Here is an 8,932-nt window from a genome sequence, read left to right on the forward strand (position 1 = left end):
AAGAAAAGCTCAAGCATCAAGGAGAGCACGACCGGCCATTACCCGAACTCAAGTGCATGCGGTAGACGATGGTAATGTTCAAACTTCTAACAAAATTTATGATGTTTGTGCTATTTGTAATGAGATAGGACATGCGGCTGAAAATTGCCAAGGAGGTGAAGGGCAATATGAAGAGGTTCATGCTGTGCAAGGTCAAAGAGGGGGTGGTAGAAATTACAACACGAATTCCAATACTTACCACCCCGGTTTACGAAATCACCCGAACTTTAGATACGGGAATCCGTCAAATCAAGTCAACCCGAACTTCCAAGGAAACCAAGGATTTCAAAGGCCATATCAAACGGGTCAAGTGCATGGTGGGTCTTCGGGTCAAAGCTCTTCGGGTGGAAACGAAGTCATGGAGATGTTGAAAGCGATGCAAATTGAGATGCAACGAAGGAATCAGCTTGATGATGCTCGCATTCAAAAAGACGAAATCCGTGATAAAGCAATTCAGTCGTTGACTACTCAAATGAGTCAACTTGTGAGTGATGTGGCGATATTGAAGAAAGCAAAAGGCCAACTACAAAGTGACACGGTGACAAATCCCAAGAACATAAAAAGCGTTAATATCAATGTGGTAAGCACCGTTCCTAATAATGAAAAATTTCTTACTTCTTCTTGTCAAGTGAGTGCAGGTATAGGAAGGGATGCCGAGGTTGAAACGGACAAGAAGCATGGAGCACCACTTGTGCCGATCCGTGTGGGAAAATTAAAAATTCCCCATGCATTATTGGATTATGGGGCGAGTATGAGTGTGCTACCAGGTGACTTATATGATATGTATGATTTTGGTCCGCTTCAAGATGCAGACACAATGGTGAGTTTGGCGGATGAAAGTTGGAGACGTCCATGGGGAATAGTTAAGAATGTTATGATTCGGTTAGGAGAATTCGAATACCCGGTGGATTTTCTGGTCCTAGATTATGCCCCTACCAAATTGGCATCACAACAAAGGGTAATTTTAGGTCGACCATTTCTTTATACGGCGAGTGCTAAAATCAACTGTAGAGATGGGATCATTACTATGACCGAAGAGAACCGTAAGTTGTACTTTGATGTTCATACTAGGGAGATTAGTTATGAATCTATTGAAGAGGAGAGTAGAGAGTCTAGTGACCATCTGAAAAATGTGCACCAAAGAATAAAAACAAAAAAACCACCAGGGTGTAAAAAGAAGTATGAGGGTTCGAGCAGGTATGTAGTTGACTATCCACCGAATGGACATTTGATGGATGCATTTCAACCAATGACAAGCTACAGTGGGGGAGGTGATAGGAACCGATTCTTTGAGCCACCATAAATGGGGGATGGCATGGTCTGGCTGAAGACTTAAAACTTAGCGCTGCTCGGGAGGCAACTTGGGGTTTTATACTGATCTTGTTATTTCTCTAGTTTTCTATGTTTCAAGGCCATGGCAACACTCAAGTGTGGGCAAGATGTGCGGATATTTGTGTGAAGGTGGTGATAGGAAATTGGATCATTTACAATATCTGTTGTGTCAAACTTCACCAGGTCAATGTACTTTTTCCTTAGACTTGTCATGTTCTTTAGCTTTGAAATATTGTTAGTTTATTAGTTTGCTTTTGTTTATAAAAAAAAAACAAAGTTGATGTTTTAGTGTTTAAGCGATCTTCCCTTCAAAACCATACATTGGGGACAATGTATCCCAAGTGTGGGGATGAGGGAAAATTTTAAAAAATTGTGAATCTTTTTAAATCAAGCAAAAAATGGTCCAAATTGAACAGTTGAGTATTAAATTGCATGACACACCGGCAACCCATATCCCCTTGTTCTTTCTTGGTGAGAGTTGAGCCACTACTTGAATTTATTAGAATCCATTTTTCTTGATGAGAGTGGAAATGGGTGGTGGTGCATTAGAACTTGTGCTTGAATGTGAAAAGAATTAGGGCAATTAGGTAGCCTCGTCTTGGTGAGTGCGAGTGTGGAATTTGGGGGGTTGGACCTCATAAGTCATATATATGAGCATGGTAGCGAGATGGGCGGGGGTTTGGACCTTTAGTAGCCATTTTGAGCTTTAAGCCAATCGTTTGTTAACCCTTGCCTAGTTCCCAAAAAAATTCACTCGTATTCGACCCGGTCTAGTAGTATTAGCATTTTGTAGTAGTATGTTTGTTATGTGATGTTTCAATTGTTTGTTAAAAAAAGAAAATGAAAAAAAATGAGAAGAAAATGAAAAGAAAAAAAAGAGAGAAAAAGCAATGAAAAAACAAGAGAAAAAGAGATTGATGTATTGTATATAGATGTTATGTTTAGATAGAAATAAAAGACCGGGTCGAATCATTAGCTACTACATATATTTCCATATCCTACCCGTATGCCTAGCCGTGTTACAACATTTAAGTCCCTTTGATTCGCATGCATGTTTAGCAAATTCTTTAGGCGAAGGACCGATTTGAGTACAAGCATATTATTGTTCAACTACCCATTTACCTTAGTGTGTTCTAGCTCATTTTTGCTAGTATTATTTGTCACTGAGAGGAGAGTTATTGTGAGGGGTGTGTTATGCGCGGTTTTAAGAAACAATTAGTAAATGAGGACATTTGTTTGCTTGGTTTGTGCTTGATCGCTTGAATAAATTGTGTTTTGTTGAACGGGTTGCTTGGGGCAAGCAACGGTTAAGTGTGGGGATGTGACGGGTAGTCCGTAGGACAACCCTTAAGTGGTATAAATGATAATAAAATCCTTCATTTAATCAGGTAGTTGTCTAGAATTGGATAACTACGGTTGTTTGTGTTTCAGGTACAAACAAGAGCTTAAAATGGAAGGAACACTGAGAAAAAATGAAAAAAAAGTCAATTTTTGGAATTGAAGAATTAAGAGGAAAGCATGATAGAGGACGAAATTACGAGAACGTAGGCGAAAACGGTGAAGAAACGAAAAAGTTATCCTGAATACAAGTTTTCATGTTGAAGCCTGCCGTAGGCTACGGCAAGGGCCGTAGCTTACGGCGCCGACTGGCACTTTTTTCACCGTATGGCAGATTAAAGCCACCGTAAGCAGTTCCAAGCCACCGTAAGCTACGGTGGCCACCGTAGCTTACGACGCTAACCTACGTAAATGTGTAACTTCCACCTTTTAATGCGGATTTATGATGCCCTTTCAAGTCCAATCATTCCCATTCGGTTACCAGTAGTCTAGAGGCAAATTTTGGGTGTTCTTGAGAGCTTGAAACAATTTCTAAACATCTCGTTAGTGTTTTTAATTCTTATGAACATTGATATGTATGTGATGATGATTGTCCAAGTCATGAGTGGCTAAACTTATGGTGACTATCTTTGGTTGAAGGTTTGCGTAAGACTTTATGTTTGTATTTCATATTTCTAGAATAATGAACTTGTCTTTATGATTTGTTTGTTATGGTGTGCGATTGCTTGTTTGTAAATTGTTAATTCTCTTGTTAATCTAATTTGAAACCATACGTTCTTGGTGCTATTGGCACTTGAGATATCATGGGTAGAATTAGGATTGGGTATTGATTAATTGGTCATCGGGTAACAACCTCGCGTTCTATGAATCCGAGTACTTAGTTCCTTTTCATCACAACAAGTAATCGCACATGAACTATGTCTATATAGTTCTTTCTAGTGGAATGTTAGCATAAATGTCGAAGCAAACCGGAAACTAAAGATGGTCATTTGTCTCTAAATTGTTTACAACCTAAATTCTCATTTTGTAATTAGACTAGTAATCTTAGTTTTAGAAATCAACCAATCAAACCAACTCTTGAATTTATTTTTATTGCAATTAGTTTAATTTTAGTCAAGTTAGATAAACCTTTAAATAACACACATTCCACAAATTCCCTGTGTTCGGTACCCACTTACCGCTATCTATTAGTAGTATTTGGATTAAATTTGATTGTGTCCACGACATCACGTCAGTAGACAACCTTTTCTTCTTACTTGAGAGTTGCAGGTTCTATATAATTTCCAGCAGCTCTACCACGCTCAAAAGGTATCTCGGCAAACCAAAGCCGAAATCAAGTGTGTTTACCAACTTAATTAAAATTCAACAATCAAACAAGTAACTGGACTAGGTTGAATAATGCAGTATTAAAATCCAAATCTCAAAATCAGTCAAAATCAGTCAACATCGTCAAACATTCAAATCCAATAGCCATCCGAAACAGAATACAATATAGAAATCAAAAGTACGAACATCAAAACTCAAGATCAGAAAGTACCTCACCGTCACCCCGACGAGGACGATTGCTCCTCCACGATGCCATATTTTTTCGTCAATTGTCTCACAATTGCTTCCAACTCTTCAAGCTTCAGGCTAAGCTCTTGGAGGAGCTGGTTGTGAGCCTCACTCTCGAGCGGCATCTCATTCAGCTGGTTGACCCTCCCCCTCATCTGTTCCAGAACCACCAACAACTCCAGTTTCTCTGGCCTGACCGGAACTACCTTCGAAGAAACGTTGTAATAACGCTTATACACCAACCACGTACCCAAAAACATCGAAAAATAACCTCACTCCTGATGGGTATGGTATTGGATTTGATTATAATATATATATATATATATATATATTATTGCTTACTAACCCAAAGCAAGGCCCATCGCGATGTAGTTTATGCTACAGTAGGCTGGGAACTTGTAGAGATAACCCCTAACTGGGCTTGGCCCATTGAGGTTAGGGGAGGCCAATGTCTCCTATATAAAGAGGTGTTCACCTCATTATTCGGGTAGGCAATATGGAGCCACCACACTTTTTGGAAATAGATGATTCTTCCTCTACTGACCATCTCTATAGTCCCACATTTATCTCTTCTCTTTTGCAGATCTCGATACCGGGGGAAGAATGACTTCGGATTTTTAATGTTATTTTTAGTACCTTTTTACCTTTTAATCAAACTTTAAATTTATAAAACACGATATAGAGCTATCACTCTCTACAACACGCTAGGGCAAGTGCACTCATCGGTGACGTAGTATAGTGATGGTAAGATACTGGGGTCGTCCAAGGACACAAGAGCTTTTAATACTGGTTTATCGTCAACGTCTAATTGGCCCACATTTTGAGATAGAGTTTTGAACATGTAAAAATAAAGAAAGAAAATAAAATAAATAAATGAAACAAATAATAAGAAAGAATCACTTGACTCTGGCTCATCTTTTACGTATCCTTTGATGATTTCCGCACTTTGGGTTTTTTAAGAGATTATCTTAGTTATAGTGGCATGTCCCTCTTTTGGAGGCAACACTACCCTCGGCCATATTGGTCTGAGTCAGCAGGGATACAGTCCCGCAAGACCGGATTATTGGAAGATAATTAAGTAAGTTATTAATGCAAAATGTGGCATGTCCCTCTTTTGAAGGCAACGCTACCCTCGGCCATATTGGTCTGAGTCAGCAGGGATGCAGTCCCGCAAGGCCGATTTAAAGTTCTAATAGTAGTTTGCTTAAAAGGGATTACAGCCGTTCTTACTTCCCCCGATTTGATGCTATCTGCTTCAAGGGAAGTCCTAATAAGCTTGAATCAGATCCTCGCAGGATCTATACATTGACCGAGGCAAGAACTTTACCCAAACCACCCTTCTAACCCCCTTCCAGGCAGTTAGCGCGCTTTATATAGACCGTGAAGACATAATGAGTGAATCAACAAAACATGAAGAATGATAGAATAAAAATTTACATTCAATATAAAAAACTAGTTATTAAAGTTATTAATACATACCAAATTAAAAAGTGACCAAAGGCTGGAAATCAAAAGTAATACACAAAAGATTTCGTCTTCACCAAGTAATGTAAGAGATTAGCGAAGCATGGGCATAGTTTGACAGAAGCTCTTACTATCGATCTTGGATCCCGAGACTACTCTAACTCTACTAAAGTGGTGGAAGATGATGGTATTGTGGTGGTGGAAGTGAGAGAAATGGTTTGCCAATGGATGGTTTGCAAGTGAGCTAAGCACCTCTATTTATAGTTGGAAACAGGAGACTCACAGGCCCCATGCCTGGTGGGCACGGCCCCGTGTCCTTCATTTTCTTTGTCTTCATTAAATGTTTTGTCAGCTCTTCTGCACACACGGCCCCGTTTCTTCTGTACTTGTTGTACGAACCTAGATTTGCGAATCTGAGAGTTGACCATGGCCCGTGTTGAGGTGACATAGCCCGTGTCCTTTGTCGTTTTCTGTTTGTCTTTATTCTCTAAGGAATCTTGACTGGGGCACGACCCATGCCTTACAGGTATGACCCCGTGTTAGGCTTCTGACTTGTTGCTTTCATGCTTGGGGTGAAGCTTGGAGGGTCTGCATAATGTGTCAACTTCCTTTCTTCGTCTTTTATGTTGGTTTTTGTCGTTGATTTGTTCGTTTTGTTTATTTGAGCTTATTTTATCCTGAAAATCAAAAGTAAACAAAGAAACACACTTTTTTCCAACATTAGTACCGAAAAGGTTGTTTTTATATCGTATTTTATACAATATATATGTTACATTTTGTGCATATCAAAGGACAAGGTGTGATTCTCAGTCTCTCTTACAGAAAGTGGTCCAATCATCCCGACGACGATTCTGTGTTTCTTCATTGGCACCCACCGCGGGGCTGACAACAAGTACATCTTGTTATTTTTCTCTACTTGAACTTCTAGATTTGCGTTTTGTCACAAGATTCACACAAAATTTTCGGCTGTAAAACCCTTCGAATCAACGTTTGTGTGAACGGGATACGACGGCGGCAATGGGGTGTAACTTTGTTGTGATACAAAATTTTCAAGAAGAATAATTTTGAGATTCAGGTTTGGTGGGGCTCTATGCCTACATTAACAAAGCTAGCCACAGTTTATACGCCAAATCAGGTAAATCATTTACCTCATTTTCTTTGATATGCATATGACAAAGTTTTGTAAAACAATTTTAATGGCTAGCAAAGGTTTGTCAAAAGGAAAACAGATTACCAGGTCTTCTTATGTCACCTCAAACCCTAGCTCAATTAATTTATTATTTGTTGACTATTAAAAGCTCACATGAGGGTGATTGACAAACTTTGCATTTTGTTTTGAGAAAACGAAGTTCTCTTAGACTTTTTTTTTCATTTTTTAAATTGCTACACAACATAACAAAAGTGTAGTCGCTGTCATGCGTCCCTTCTCAAAAAAATGTACAACTGTGAACAGCAAATAAGGCTGCCAAGCATGTGCTTGCTTTCTCTGAACAACAAATAAGGCTGCCAAGCATGTCCTTGCTTTCAAATAAAGGTCTTTATCTTTTCGTTCAGATTAAAAAGATAGACCATTTTCAAAACCGTAAGAGATCATGTTCATCGGACATACTTCGCAAGTCATGGGTAACCTCACTGCGCGAGTACACCGCGTGCCAGACATGCTTTGCCGTGCGAGTACACTGTGTGTCGGACGTGCTCCGCCGCGCAGGTAAACCGCGTGCTGGACATGTTCTCCCGCGCAGGTACACCGCGTGCCGGACATGCTTTCTCGCGCGAGTACACCGTGTGCCAGACAGGCTCTGTCGCGTAGGTACACTGCGTGACGAATATGCCCCGCCGCGCAGGTACACCGCGTGCTAGACATGCTCTACCGCGCAGGTACACCGCTGCCGGACATACTTCGCCACCGCGGGTAACTTGTCGCGCGAGGACACCACGTGTCGGACATGCTCCATCCGCCATCACGGGTAACGCTTGCCAAACGTGCTCCACCACGCCGACATTTGTTTTTGTGTGCCATGTTGCAACACTGAACTGTATAACCTACACGCCAAATTGATCAACTGTGAAAATGGCTAGAGATGTTTCTAGTCTTTCTCTCTTTCATACGTGCGCGTAACTCACCATGTGTGCATGCTCCTTACAAACGAGCACATTGCCCATGTGCGCGCAAGCTCCTTTACATACGATCACATAAATTGTAATATGTAAAATCATAATAAGTGGTAATTAAGGCATTTCTCCAAAGTCGTTCTACTAATATCAAGTGTTTTTTACATTATTTCAGGCTTATAAAATATAAACTACACTACAAATGCGCGTCTGGCTTTGGGTATACGCAAAAACACATTGTCTAAAACAAAGCTTCGTGTACGCCTACAATCTTCGAGGCAAGCCGCAGCTCCTTGCGCCACGCCGGATTGTAGTTGTGGCACACCTGAGGATTAGCGCAGGCTCGGGCTTCCACTTCATTACCCGGACACGACTTTACGCCAATTCTCATTCACGATAACCTACACAAAGTGGATTAACACGCGCAAATATTGTAGACAACATTTTACAAAGATTCAAACACAAGGTATACGTATTCCTCAATGCCAAAGACATGCGCACCATACGTATGTTGGGCCGTAACCACACTCAACTACCAAAACACCTAGCCTGTCCAAATTTTTCCTCCGCGGGATTTACCCACTTATGTGCAACCGTGAAAGCCCAAGAAAGTACATCGGTACAATTGGCAACTGTCTGCAGCCAATCAAGTTGGGCCAGTGTAACACCCAAAAAACGAGTTTGGTAATCAAACCACGTTAATAGTAATGACGGGTAAAATACCGTCAGTGGTAAAAAAAATTAACCCGGTAAATATTAGGAATTTAAATAAATAAACCTAATATTAATTGGAAAGAGAATAAAAGCTTTTGAGAAGAGGCCCGAGTTAACGGGACTTAGAATAAAACGGGTTATAACCCCGAAACCTACTAAGTTAATTAGGAATAATTAACCTAGTTATCAATGTGTAATTAAGTGAATGAATAAAGATCAAGACTTTTAACCCTCTTTATGAAACTTCTAAACATGAGGGACTAAAAGTGGGCAACTTAGGAAATGTTTTAACTAAAAATCAAAACACACACACACATGTGTGTGTGTGTGTTCGATCGACCAGGAGTAGGAAGGAGAGGGTATAAACCCTAGCTCAAAC

This window comes from Helianthus annuus, chromosome 16 (assembly GCF_002127325.2).
Source record: "Helianthus annuus cultivar XRQ/B chromosome 16, HanXRQr2.0-SUNRISE, whole genome shotgun sequence".
NCBI classification, from domain to species: Eukaryota; Viridiplantae; Streptophyta; class Magnoliopsida; order Asterales; family Asteraceae; genus Helianthus; species Helianthus annuus.